The sequence below is a fragment of the Xiphias gladius genome, chromosome 2, assembly GCF_016859285.1.
Source record: "Xiphias gladius isolate SHS-SW01 ecotype Sanya breed wild chromosome 2, ASM1685928v1, whole genome shotgun sequence".
In the NCBI taxonomy this organism is placed as follows: Eukaryota; Metazoa; Chordata; class Actinopteri; order Istiophoriformes; family Xiphiidae; genus Xiphias; species Xiphias gladius.
In genome coordinates, this window is record NC_053401.1 from 8,464,851 (window position 1) to 8,480,221 (window position 15,371).

Below are 15,371 nucleotides of genomic sequence, written 5' to 3' on the forward strand. Positions count from 1 at the left end.
ATGTGCCTTCGTCCGTAAGCCTGTAACGACTCCGCCGCTCATTTGCAGGCTGTGGACGAAGGCGCAGAGACGCGCAGAGGGAAGGGGAGTGTACTGAAAGCCGAGCGATGAATTGCAGTAATGTAACCAACACATACCGGCACTGGTGTTGTCCTGTAACTGCTCTTTGAGTTCATGTGGCTTCACTCAACGTTCAATGTCTTCTCTCCTACATTGCCCATCCGATATTCCCTCGTGGGCTTAAAATCATGCAAAGAGGACAGAGAATCTTTATTTTATGTCAAAGCAGTGGTTGAAGAATGTCCACATGGAGACAACACTGTGACTAACAGCCAAAGAGGTGAAGTTCAGCACCTTGTGAACCAGGACTAACCTGGGTCCCATCGCCTGCGAGGCACACGCAGAAGCACTTTTGGCTGGTATAATAGAGCCCAGGGCCTTGGGGGGGGGGGGGACCCAGCCGATTCGAACAGGGGGAGATGGCTTTTGCAAACAGCTGAATAGACACGTCAAGACTATATCATGCCGGGGTGGGACATTTAGTGGAAACCTCAGGCGGACAGTGAGGTACCGCAGGAAAGAAAGGAGAAGGTGGACAAAACACGACTTCAAGTAGTGATCATCATAAGAAAAAAGACAAAAAACTTTTATGAACAAAAATCTGTTTCATGTAAGAAGGTATTATCCACCATATCTACTCCTGTGAATATTCTGTATATCAGCAAGATTCGTAAGGACCAGTGGCTGCCAACCTGAGGGTTAGGGCTCCCCGAGGGGGTCCCAGGGCAAATCTGAGGGGATCACGGGATGACTAAAGGGGAAAAGAGAAGAACATGCATCTAAAATGATCTCCCGTATCCATTTATCTGCTGACTAGTTTATCCCTTAATCAGTTAATCAGTTAGTTTATTAAATGTCAGAAAACAATTTTAAAAAAATCAGAGAGAAGCTTTAAATCCTCACACGAAAGAATATTTAATATTTTTGCGTTAAAAATGCGTAAATTACATAAAACTACATCTATTTTTTCGGATTTTTTTTCTATTTTTTTTGCATCTCCTTGTGAAATATTCCGCACTTTTGACTCGCAGGGATTAGCTGACGCTTTATTGTCAGATTCCTTTGCATCGCAAGCCTAGAAAAATACGTTGTTATCTTTTTAATAATTTATTTTTTTGGGTGAGTGGGCCTTCCTTACATCTATGCTAAGGCGATATGCATCTATAATCGCCCTTGCTGTAAATGTTCAGTAGCCGCACCACAGCTGTTCCCCTTTTAAAAAAGAGGAACTGGACTGGTAGTTCTCTGTTGATTCTAAAGTGCTGTATAGGGGCATGAGGGGTTTTGGCTCCGTCAAAACTGATATTAATTGGTCTGCCGTTATCAAGTCTTAAATCACAGGGTGAAAACTACTGATATGCAAGGTATGCGGTAGATTTCTCCGCAGATTAAAAGAATGAACAGACAGTGAACAGGTCGCCCCCCCCCCCTTTCGTCCACAGCTCAGTCTGGTAAGCATCTCCAGACACTTAAAGGTCGAAGCACCCCCGCCCCCAGTTTACTTTTCAGCACCATCAGTGAGCCCTCTGTGGGTTGTGCCTGAGCAAGACAGAGTGTGTGTGGAGGTGGAGGAGGACATGTTGTGGAGAAACATAGAGTGGTGGTAGAAATGAGCTTCGTATGCCGTCTCCCGTTTCATCACACCTCACCAAGAATCCCCACAAAGCGCCCAGTGGTTTTTCATCCATCAGCACCGTGCGCACACGTGACTGGGACACTGCGAGGTTGTCAGAAAGCCCTTCGGTGACAGATTGCCTGTGGTGCTGCCATGCCTGCTTCGGCCTACGCTTGCACTCCATCCCCTCAGACAAAGTTCAGTCTCCGCCTGTGCCGTGTATCGATCAAAGTCACCATGGTAATTTAAACTCTGGGGAAAAGACACTGGCGTTTTTTTTTGGTTCAGCGCTCTCAGATGGAGGAGACTGAGTACCAATCAGAGGTCTGACCCTCCATGGTCGTTCATCAAACGGGGGTCCTCGCTTTGGGTCAAGAGTCGTGCGCTCCCGGTCTCTTCCTTTGGGGATTAGAAGAGAGTTATGAGCAAAGGGGTTAAGGCAGGAGAAAGATTGAAGTGGAGGAGAGCTGCAGTAATAGATTGGTTCTAACTAGATTGGTCTAAAACTATCTTGGTTGTTGACAAATTTGTTTTTTCTACATTTGTCCTTTACTGTGCACTGAGATGATCTTGTCTGACCTTTCAACCTATAACCAAATTCTTGTTACACGTCACATGCAGCTCTTAACATCCTAGACGAGATGGCGAAGCGGATAATTCCTCTATGTCCGTGCACTCCAACTTGTGGGGATGTTCCGACTGCTCTCTGCTTTTTCAATCATGTCAAGTGTTTTTCCTGGGCACTGCTCAGGGCCTGGCCAAGCACTGTCTTGGCCAGTGGTAATCCCAATGAAAAGCCTCTGCGTGTGAAATGACTACGTTTTACAGGAGCGGGGAAGGGACTTGAGCCAGGCCATTTTTTAATCAGGGAAAAAAATCGAGATGTGTTCTGCTGGCTTTCAGGCAGACTTTTCTCGGGTTTAGCCAAATGTAAAGGCAGACCTTTTTTTTTTTTTTTTAAATAATCTTAAACAATTTACTCACAGTGATGATATGTTTGTACAGGTTCTTAGATTGATTGCTGTGGTGCTGTGTTCATAGATTGGAAAATACATTTACCGTAACCTCTGAACTCTCTTTTGAATACTCATCATTAAGGTCTTTGACAGGTAAACAAATGAGGCTTTGCATGAGGCAGATATTTCAATGATATTGGTTTTTAACAGCACCTTTTGACAAATTGACTCAGTAATGGATGTCTTTCCTAAGAACACAGGAGCATTTTTCACTCGCACCAAAACTGAAGCAAGGACAAGAGATAAAAAAGGCAACATTGCGAAATGAAATGCATCCTCAGTGGCTTTCAGCATTCAGAGTCGTGTATCCCAAAACATCTGTGACCCCAATCACGTCACAGTCTCTCTGTGCAACTCAGAAATGCATTGTGGTCCCTTAGGGGATTGAAGTGAAAACATCGTCCCTCTTTGTTTCAGAAGAGCAAAACAATTTAATCTCTGGTAAGCATCTGGGTTTAGAAGAGTTTGGTGAAGCTTGGATTTCACTGATTGGCACATTTGCTTTATAAGCATTGTGAAATTTGGTTTCATTCTATATCTCATTATTAAGAATTGGAAATGTTCAGCCGAAACAGCAGCTTAAAATATTAAATTTGACACAAATAACACTGTGGTGACACAGAGTAGTGGCTCAAGAGAAGTGCCACAATGAAGCAGAGGATCACAGAGTCTGTTGGTTGCAGCATCTGTTACCTCTCTAGTTTAGTTTCTGAGGTTAACCAATAAATGCATCAGTATGGGATTGTCTTAAAGAATTACCCTTTCATCCTAGTTCAAAACCGTAGTGCTTTGAATTGATCAGTTTAATCAGTTTCCTTTATGAATGTAAATGGTGCACACATTGTTTAACCCCTTGGAACACATATATGACAAAATATGACTATAAATATAAACAATATCTAAGTGAAACCCCCTAGAGAACGTAAAAAACACGGAAAGAACTGTTTTCTTACATCCTTATTTTGGTCATTTTTGCAACCTTCATTTGTGCCGCAAATAAATCTGTATTTAGCAAATAAGTGGAAGAATGCCTAGTTAATAAGGAGCATTATTTTTTCAGGAATGTCCATATGCATGTATGAGCAGCTACTGAGATAAGAAGCAGTAAATGTAATTGGTTTAAAGCAGGAGGCCACTTTTCACTAGTGTTTCTGGTTGTCTCTTTGCTACTGGCTCCTAACTTAGATTTCTTATACCATACGGCCAGTGTTGGTCAGGTAACACGAGAAGTCTAATCAGTTTCTCATTACTTATTACCCCTTGAAAAAGTAATTACATTACTTTACTAGATACTTAACATCAAAAGTAAAAATATTTTTATATTAAAAATGGATCGGATGTCTAAATATAATTGAAATGGGTAATTTGTAGTGATGAGCCTATAGAGAATTATCACCTGACTCTGCAGTAAGCTCTATATAGCCTCTTCCAGCTCAATTTCCTGGTTTTACGGCCCATAACTTTACTGTTTTGGTTCAGTCTCACAGCTCTCATGAGTTTTTTCAGCTGAAAAGCTCTGATAAACCCACCGTAATGTTACCTTCGTAGCATCCAACTTCCGACAGGGAAACTTAGTGGCTAGCTGGTGAACATAATGGAGAATTTAGGAGCTACAGAGTCAGATATTCCCCCTCGGGAGTTGACTAAGACAGGACACTAGAACAGGGCTAAAAGGGGAGGGAATATTGAATGACAAATGACAAATGAATGCTGATGTTGCTCCGTGTCTGCTAGATTCATAAACAGGTAACTTGGTAACATGTTCACCTGATAAATGTCATGCTGTGTTTACCTCTTGTTTTCACTGCTTCCAACCAGACAAAATGTACTTAATGCAGGTTTAACCTGCAGGATTAGAGTCAGTGGGGACTAACAAGAAGCCAGCAAGCAGTTTGAGGTATTTAACGACCATCAACAGCTAACTTAGCCCTGATAACACACAAAACTCTAGTCAATGCATCCTCTCCGAAGAAAACCAGGCGAGTCCTGACTGTAGGCTTACCAGTAGCTAGTTAAAAAACTAAAAAGACAGCATGATGAAGCAAGATTACTTTGGAGTTACCAGAAGGCCTGTTCCTGGCAGGCTAGCTGACTTCCCCGCACCAAGCTAACATTTCCCAGACCAGTCTGTCTACCGAACACAGAGTTGAAAATTGATATCAACTCTTAAACCCGCTGCCGGTAAAACAAGCTCACCCCCCAAAATACTGCTGAACAGAATGTCTTGAAACAACAGGATTTTAACCACAATAGTGTTGTAACTGTTGGCTTAACAAACATCACTGAGTACATTTGATACTTGTATTTAATCATGTTCCACCAAAAGGACTTGTGTCACCTTTGAATTATATCTGTTATTTAATATATAAAATGAGCGTTTGTGCTCCCAATGCTCATTGTGATAGGTTTCGGCTCAGTCTTGTTGTCAAGAATTCAATTCATTTCAATTTTATTTGTATATATATATATATATATATATATATATATCAAATTATACCAAATCATACCAAATCACAACTTACATTATCTCAAAGCACTTTACAGAGTAAGGTCAAGACCCTACAATATTATAGTGAGAGACCCAACAGTTCCTACCATGAGCAACGCTTGGCGACAGTGGAGAGGAAAAACTCCCTTTTGTCAGAAGGAAACCTCCAACAGAACAGGACTCAGGGTGGTCCGCCGTCCGCCTCGACCGATTGGGTTGGGAGGAGAGAAATGGGGGAGAAATTCCAGTGCCTCTAGCGGAATTATTATCTAAAACTTGCCCTAGTTGTGTTGAGGCTGTTTAAGTTACACTGTGTGCTTGGAGCACATAAATATTGAGGGAAGAAGTAGGCTAATGAAATGAGTGAGCAAAATGTCTTTGAATGAGTCATGTGAGCAGTAACTAATACAGTTGAGGTGAAAAGGCTTGTGCCTGTCAGGAGGAATTTTCACTGTAAGCATTTTAGGCGTGAGTACCAATGCCTAAAGACAAGCAGAAAGTTAAAATGAACAATGTTGTGGATAAATGATGAAAAAAAGTGTTTATGAATAGTAATTGGAGATGATTTTGAGGCAAGAAGCTTTTAACCAGATTCACATACATTAAGGATTATATGCTTTCGAGGAGAAACGGACGGACCTCATGAAAAGAATGTTTTGGTGGTGAGAATTGAAATGAAGCATTAACGTGTTTTAACTCACTGGCCATAAAAAACCGTGTTGCTATTGATCCTTTTTTTTTTTTTTTTTTTTTTGCAGTCCGGAGCTTCCTCAGATTTGGGGTGGAAGGCTCAGACTACCATTCAAACAATAGGAAAGTGAGAGCAAAGAGTCTCATTTTGAATACTAGCTTCTTTAATCCACATGAGCACTTAGTGGTCAACCTTGCAGATGTTGGGGCTTTGAAGCTGCTTTGAAAGCCACAAATGAAGACTTGAGGAACCAGTATGTTGAATGGGGTGAATTAGAATTTCTCTTTGGGTTTATAATGGTGTCCAGTTCAAAGCTTAAGGAAAAAAATGACAGTAGTTGTGGTGAAGAAAGAGGATGAAATATTAAAGCCTATCTTCTTGTGCTGGGATGTGCTCCAGCTTTTACAATCCGTAAAGGTCAAGGAAAAACAGTCTTCTGGCAAACACAATCGCTTGCATGGCTTGTTCTTCATAATGAAAGGGTAGTGAGGCATTCACGAGGCAATTTTTTTTTCTATCAGAAACATTTTATGAAATGTATTGTCATAATAAGCTGAATCCCCTTCGTGTACAAGTCTGCCAACTTGAACTTTTGACTCAAGAACATGCTGAAGATTTGATGCTTCCTCCCACCCAGTGTCCCTGCTGTAATGATGCAGAGGACGATGCCAGGGGCTCTTATTTTGATTTTGAGGCATCTTCCTTCCTAGCTGTTACTACAGTTACTTCCAGGGAGTTTTTGAAAGTTTTGCAATAGTCAGATTATCGGAAAACCTTCCAGCCAAGGCTTGGAGTTACAAGGTTACTCTATGCAAAAAAGAAATTTAACCCCTGATTTTTTTGTGTGTACTCGATTAACTCCGGCAGTATTCATAGATATAAACTTAATTTTAATAAAGCAAAGCCTGCTGTCTAGGTATCTGTGTAAAGACTGTCCAAAATAGAAGGCCAAATAATGTTAATTTTAAAGTTGTCAGAAGAAAGAATACATAGCACCATGTGTTGTTTAAAATAGTTTAACCAATTCATTGATTGATAGAGCAATAATAGTAGTAATTGTTAGTTGCAGTCATTGTTTGATTCCTTATACCCCCGCTAGCAGCTGGCATGTTACATGACAGACTTAATACATGTAATACTTTCACAGAACCCTTGCCTCAGGACCCACTACACAAACACTGAGAGGAGATGGGTTTGTTTATTTTTAGGTTTTCCCTCCCTGTCCCACTGGGTCCCAGTGATGCATGAAGCTGGTTGAGGCTGTTGCTAACCCTTGGCTGGCCCTTATGGCTGCAGTCGACCCACCCGTCTGCCAAGACATCAACGCCAAACCTCAGTCCCATGACCCTCCCTGCACACACACCATATGTGGATCCCAAAACACTGGTATCCACGGACAAGTTTGCCAGCACCCTGCAACACACACATGCCGAAGCCGTACATTTGTCATGTAACACCCATGCTGGATTTGGGAGGAAGAAATACTCAGAACCGCAGATAAAGTGGTTAAAACATAGTCTCACAAGTTTCTTATCTGGCCAACTGCATGTGTGTGTTTGCCCTGCTCTTGTCTTACTGAGACCCCTTATAACTGTTCAGCAGCATGGGGTTGAATTTCTGCCACAGCACCAAAAACTCACTTTGTAAGCAAAGCTCTTTTTTGGGGTGTTAGATTACACTTGGAAACTGGCATCCACTTTCCCTCTTTAAACTACAAGGTGGATTTCTAAAACAACTTAGAGCAGTTGGGGCGTAATACAAAACCAAACCCAAGCTAGGGATCACGCGAATCCAAAGCAGTTACTCTTTCTACCTTTCGCAATCAATACCAATTGAGCATCGTCTTTCAGTGAACAGCTGTCAGAACAGAAAATCAGACGTGTGTTTTTTTGCTACACTTGACAAAGAGCTCATATTTCACAACAGCCGGCATCACTTCAGACTGTGAAAAGATCACTTCAGGCTGTGAAAAGTACTCTAAAGTGAGTTCTGACGTTCATCGGCCAGTTCCTCGGAATCTGGAGGGGTCTGTTTGTGCATGAGGAGGGTGTCTGTGTTTTTCATGTGCACCGACAGCCTTTCCCTGGTGATGGTGAAGCTGTCAGTAGTTGATGGTGTAAATGATCTGGTTGATGGAGCGGGCTCGGCTCTCATGCCTGTGGTTTGTATGATCTTAGAGCTGTGCCTGCGTTTTTTGTCAGGTGAGTGGAAGGTGTTTGGTAGGTGGAAGCTGAAAGGGTTTGAGCTGGTCGAGGCAACATCTGACATGAGATGCTGATGTGTTTGCATAGGCTGAACTTAAACAAATAGTTTGACAAAATAATTGAGAAAACAGTTTTTTGCAGAGAGGTAGATAAGAAGATCAATACCATTCTTGAAGTGGTGTCTTACCTATGGAGCTAGAGCCAGGAGGCGATTATTATCTTAGCTTAGCATAAAGACTGGCAGCAGGGAGAAACAGTGACAAGGAACCTGGCGAAGTGACATCCCCGAGTCTTGTCATCACTGTGAGTTTGTTAGCAACCGGCAAAGACTCCAGCAAGTCACTGGTTGCAAAGAAAAAGTTGCAGCATGCACTGGAACTCCCTGTTAAACTACAACTTGCCATGTAGACATTTTTATTTGTATACAGATTAAACAGACAATGACATTTAAAAAAAAAAAAGTGTGTTTCTGAAAATATCGAACAGTTCTTTTAATTTTGCTAATGGTTACCAGACTAAAAAATAGTTTTACAAGTAAAGACCTCAGTGAAAGCTACACCTGAAGTATGCAGATAATGGCTGTTTGAGCTCCGCCAACATTTTAAGCCGACTGCTGTCATCATCACCAGATGCAATAACTTTTTCCATAAGCCTCATGCATTTAGCAGAGTTGGAATAAATTGCTCCTGAAGATAAAATGAAAATTTTTCTTGAAATTTTTTTTTTTTTTTTTTTTTTCAGTTTGATAAATACTCATAATATGACGAGGTAAAAATCTTTTGCTGTGCAAGCTGTGGTGAAACTCCAATTCATTTCAGCATTTGATACTGGGACTGTGCTGTGCCTTAATTATAATTTTAAGTGCCTGGCGCTTCTCAAAACCGATAGGGATTCATTAGCTCGGCAACCTTGGCGCTGAACCCTAGCTGAGCACTGCACACACTGTTTCCATTTCCACGCATGGCTTCTCCTGCTAACTCATGTAAAATATACTAATATGCATAAAGCTTTCTGGGTCAGAACTGGGCCAACTGTAGAGTGCCCAGTGTGTGGGGGAGAATCAGCATATGCCTCTCACCTCATAAAAACCTGAGAGGGGGAGATTGAGGGAGTTGGTGTGAGGACTGAGGGATTTAAGGTACAGGCGAGATCAGATGTACCGTTATAGTGTTTGCTATTGTGTTGTAGGAGGAGTGAAGTGATTATACTGGAAGCTGTGCCACTCAAGTGTGATACAGCTGGTAATTGTTTGCCTTCAATGTCTTCGTAGCATGACAGTCTCTAAAAGGATTTGCCGGAACAGAACCTGTGGGGGGTCATAAGTACAATAAGGTATTTTAGATGGGTATAATTCAGCCAGTGAATAGCAACAATCAAAATCCTCTTTTGTACACGGATAAAATGTCTCAAGTTTCATACACCTGTATAATATTATCTTTTTGTCATCTTTCCAAATTCGCTCATTCTGGATTTATAAATGTATAGAGGCCGTATACTATGTTCATATTTCATTCCCATCCATTTGATTTAGTCTGCGGAGGGAGATAGCCTTTCTCCTCTTCCTGTTTCCTCCTGATAAGCGCCTAAAGGCGGAGAACCACAGCAGATAATACAGATAGAGGAAGTGTGGAAGTCTCAGTACAGCTGTGTTGTTTAGAGGTTTTTGCATTGTGGCACAATAGAAGGCTATTTACAGGAGTGATGACACAAGTTGTTATATGAAGGGAGAGGTTGGTGATTATTGTAGATAGTTGGAAATAGAGGGAACTGGTAATTGCAGCTGAAGAAATGTAGCTTTGTTCAAAAAGAGGTCAAAAAGAGGGAATCTGAATTACTTGATGCTAAGCTGTACTGAGTTGGAAAGTAGATTGTAATTTCCTGTTTAACCATCTAACCATAGTTTTGGGTTTTGTGGGGCATCATTTCCTGCCCAATCGTAGCAACAATTCATTCGGGTTTGGCTCGGTTGGACGGTCATTATTCTGTGTCACATCATCCTTCAAGTTAACTATCCTCCTTGATTATCTAGGCAGGGTCGGGAAACATTTAAGCCAATTTTCCCATTTGGATGCACTGCCCTTTTAAGCACTGTTCAATACTCTGAACTCCTCATTTCTGCTCAGCTATTCTCGCGATGGGCTGAGTGACTGGTTTTTCAGGTACCTGGAGTGTGCTGGGGATAAGTTCAATCGCTGTTTAAGCAAACATGGCATTTCTGACTGCAAGCAGCCCACATTGGAAAGCAGCCTAGATAAATGGGAGAAATCTGCATTTGATAATGGCTGGTTTCCCGCCTCAGTCAGCCTGATAAAACCATTCACCGTATTTATCTTAGTACAGAATGTAATTTGTTTCTCACCCTCATTTTGATATTCGTGGATCTATGGTCACGGGAAATGGTATGGTTACACTGCTTTCAGGACGAGCTATGACAACACTGTAATTTATTTTTGATTCATGTTGTGGGGAATCTACCACACCACACAGTTTTTTCTTCTTCCCAGTTTACCCATGCAATTTATTGTTTTCATCTTTCCATCTGGTGGACTGTACTGAAGGTCACTGAATTTCACATACATAAGAACATGACCAGTTTTTATGAGCACTGTGGTGCATTTTCACTTCCATTTTGTCTGACAGACATGCAGCAGGGGGCTCGGACTATGTCAATACTTTGATTAGTTGCCCCCTGCCTGAAAGAAATTCAGTAGTGAAGGCAGTCAATCATTCTTTTTCATGTGAAACTGAAAAAAGAGGAAACATCCAACGACGCTGTCCTGCTGATTTGTATCTCTGCTGTAGACATGACGAGCACACAGATTAGAGGTCACCGCTGAGTGCCACAGTGCCAGGTCATCCACCACACTGATTGCATTTTATCAAAAAAATGCACACAGACATTTTCCCCCGAAGGCTCGCTCGTTACCATGATACCACATCCAGACCATCCATTCCTTGGGCAGCTGACGACGACAATTTAATCTACACTCCATGGCCTCGCTGTTTTTTCCTGGTATTACCAGCAGCATCTACTCACTGATAGCGTTATCAGCCGAAAGAAACATACCATGTGACATCCCCGTTGCGGACAAGAAAGATGTTTGTCCAGGAAATGAAATAACCCATTCTCCTGCTCTCTTTCTCCCTGCCACACTCAGATGTGAGGATGCATGCTATCATTTGTTTTCTGGGGAAATTACTTCCGAGTGTGTTTGCTCACAGCCATTTGTTTTGCAGCCGTTGAGAAGTTAAAAGAAAAGGTGGACATTTTGGGAAAGCACCTACCGTCTTGCAGGGAGTTAGATGAGAAGATTGATACCACTCTCATGTCAGTAAATATGAAGCTATCACTAGCAGACGATTAACTTAGCGTAGCCTAAAGAATTAATGTTTTTATACTTGAGGTTTGTGTGGATTAAACTAACGGTACTATGTGTTAATTAGGGAGCTTTAGAGGTGCTGGTAGGCGGATTTTGCTAACTAGGTGTCGCACTGTTCCTTTTAGCAAGGCCTCACGTCAGTCATTTTTAACTGTGGAAACAAGAGGGAAGTGTTCAGTTTCTTTCCGTCAGTGCTTTCTATAGCTCTGACTTATATGTATATATTGAATAACAAAAAGAACAACTTGGCTACAAACACTTGCAACCCAGTCCTCCATGAGAATGTCGTGATGTTGCAGCATGACATCATGTCTGCTTGTCCCTCCAGTCCATCTCAGAAGGGAATATAGTACTTTTATGATGTTATACGATGCGTTTTATGATTTTATAATGGAGTTTCTGGCTTCATTTTAAGCAGGGCCCTATATTTTGAAACGCACGCTGATAGCTTGACAAACTTGGATTATATTAAATCTCCTGTGGGGAAGTGCATCCGACATATTTTATTATTGCACTGGATTCTGTTGGTCCCATAATTCATAGGCAATAATTATTTACGCCTGCCTCTGTACCATTGATATAGTTTGTATTGCTAAGGTGTTTCAGAGCTGAAAACATGGCTTGAGTTAAAGTACCTTTGAATCACTTCAGCCAACTTTTGCTTTGTCCTAATTTAAGGGTCAAATGGATGGGGTTTGCACTTTTGCGATGACTTCATTAGTTCCAATGTGAAAGTCGGGTTGAGGCAAATGGTTTTGTTGTACAAGCCGTGTTCAACAGATCACAGATCAGAATTTGAAAAGATCTCAGATAATTAGCACAGATCACTGAAAAGAAGATAGATTTGGTCTGGGTTGGCCCCTGTGGTACCCCTCTATAGCTTCTGTTTCTCTCTGGCTAATGCTGGAATGTGACAACTGGTCACGGCAGAAGAAAGGGAGGCCTATTCTGGATTGGATGCAAGGCTGTACGGTCTTTTAGTGTGGCATACTTGGCCATTACAAATTCTGCATGCAAATCTGACCATTGAAAGTTTTCAAAGAAGCAAGAAGCCTAACTGCTCCAGAATGTGACACTGCAGGGTGTTGTGTTTTCTGTACAACTTGCAGCCACTCTATACATACAACATAAAGACACACATCTTCCACATTCTCAAAATAGCTGCATTTTTAAATTTGTGATCGGATTACAAACCAATTCTAGTGGGGCATTAAAGTGATTTTTAAAAAAAAAATCAGAGACAGAAGGCTTTTGAGCAGAAACAGAATGCTGCTTTGTTTCTCCAGCTGCTCCCTTGGCAGCACTGCAGCCCTCAGATCCTCCACTGGCTCCATGATTTGTCATCAGCAATTAAAGTTGTCCTCATTATAATCTCTGCAGCAGATCAAAAAATGATCCAGTTTCTCAAAGGAACCTCGAAGTTTGAGCAGTTGTTCCGTTTCCAAGGAGCAGACCTGTACCACAAAATATGGACTCCTCATTTCTGCATTTGATTGGCCTCAGCAAAAGTACCCATTACTCTATATTTCTGTTTGCTACTTAATAACAGAACAAATGTCGGGGGAGCACCACAATTCAGTTCTTGAAGTTCGATTTGTTTCCAGGGTCTGATAAATAGACTTTTGGTGAATAACTTTTTTCCTTGGAAAGGAATAGTAGATCCAGCTGGACATTGCCAAGGTCTGCCATGCTGTTGATTCCAGTGAAAATAGTGGGCCTGCAACACTCTGGGGAGTCTATTGAAGAGTATTGTTGATGCTTTGTGTCCACACCTGGTGCTCTGCATGTGTGAGCGTAAATTCAAACACGTGTGCATGCAAGTTATACCACTGGACTGAGTTGAAAAGTGAGCTTTGGCAGTCCTTTCTGAGCCGTGACTCTTCATGACCCATCAACATTCAACTATTCCCTGTGGAGAAAAATCAATGCCAGACATCGTATTTGTCCCCACAGTGTTGGAGTCCCCCCCCAAGCGTGGAAGGAGCAGGCTTCTATAATAATGAGTTTAGGTGGGTAGAGTTGCACGCTTTTATAGGTCACGGTGCCAACACCCACAGCTTTTCTGTTACTAGGCCAGCTGAATTTATTGTAGAGGCAGAGGGTGGAATGAATTAAAGAGGTAAGGGAAAATAAATTGTACCTGCTGATAAAAAAAAGAAACGATCACATGCTTGATAGTGAAATAGTCATGCCACTGGAGCTGTAATTATAACAGAAAAATGATTGCTTATTATGACTGCCATTTTTCCCCAAAATGAAGTTTGAAAGAATGAGAACACAGAATTTGCTTGAGTTAATTTGAATGCAAACCACTTAGACTAAAACTTTGGCTGTGTCCGAAATCGCTCCCTATTTACTATAATGCGTTTTAATTTACTGTGAAACCCTTTATTTGAGTGTCTTTGATTTTTTAATTTTGAAATTGATGCCCTCAAATATTGCAGCAATAGGCTGAAAGAAGTATAAAATGTACATGTTATACTTCTTTCAGTCCATTGTTGCAATTTGCATTTTATGTCTATTATATAAAGTGGATTGATTGGCATGATTTCGGAAACAGAATACATTGTAGAATTTTATAAAGTCAACCAACAGCCTTATACTGTTATACCACAAATTTTCCATCTATGGTGTCAAACCCAAAAGGCATCCATACATTATTTCTCAGACAGTTTGGAGGCATGATCATCTTTTCAGCATGGCTAGCTATTTTTCTGTATTCGGCATCAGAACAGAAAACAACATACCTAGTTTACTGATAGAGTTAGACAGTGCATTTTAGGATTGTCCTTTGCTGAATTGTGCTCAGTCTTTTGTCTTATACACTGCAAATTTTGAATTCAACCAGATAATTATAGATTGAATATTTATTTTTTCCTATATTGAAATAGTACTTTGGATTTCAAATGAAGTATGAAAGGTCTGTTGCTTATTTTTGCATATTACAATTAGATAATAAAACTGGAAAGCAGCAAAACACGGTAAAATGGCATAATTCTACATAAATTCCTGTGGAAACAACAATGTTGTATTTGCAGCAGAAAGCTGAGATACAGCAACATCTGTCTGGCATTTTAAATCATATCCCAAGCCTGTACACAGCTGTGATTTATGTATTGTTTGGCTAAGTCAGAGAACAGCACTTAGTCCGTTTTTAATCAAGCATCACATTTATCACTGTGGATGCAGGCGACTCGGGGAGGCCACCCTAATTACCTGTCTACAGTCAGACACTGTAATTAACTGCTGAAACCATACTAGATGCAGAATTTGGACAGACTGATTGGCTGGTCATTTGTTTTCTTGGAACGGGCTTGAGGTGGTTTTTCTGGCTGGATCCCACTGGTGGGATGGATGGATGAATGGTGCTAAAGTTGGCCACTGTTTCACTGATAAGAGCTGGATGTGTGGGAAAGCCACACGGAGGATTTTGGAAACCCTATAAAACTCTCAGCATCCAATGCTCCTGGATATTGGCTCATTTGAATGTGTTTCACACTATGAACTCTGTTGGGCGCAGTACCATACTGTAGGCATATGGCATGTTTATTGGGTGAGACGTTTTTAAAATACTCATACATTTCACATTAAGGGCTCCTATCTTGATGTATACGGGAGAAACAAATCTGTAAGAACCTTTTTCCAAAGCATTTTCTGGTGGTCTTTGGGGTGTTCATGGAAGTGTGAAACTGTAATTTGCTGTTGAATCGAACTCTTACACTCTCCAAACCCGAGTCTCTACTGTTTTTCAATCTGACTGCACTCACACATTTTGGTATTTTATGGTATTAATACTCTGTGTCGCGGGCCTGCTTGGAAGCTTGCTAAACATGCATCGAGAAACTGCTGTTCTTCAAGGACAAACAGATAAACAACCTACTGTTCCTCTGCAGTTCATGTTCATCAAATAAAAGCTT

At 41.2% G+C, this 15,371-nt stretch overlaps 1 protein-coding gene across 1 annotated transcript in view; it reads left to right on the top strand.

Annotated features, from left to right (window-relative positions):
- The window catches only part of tmtc2a (transmembrane O-mannosyltransferase targeting cadherins 2a), a 56,169-nt gene that overhangs the window by 486 nt on the left and 40,312 nt on the right, over window positions 1-15,371 (top strand). The window lies entirely within an intron of this gene.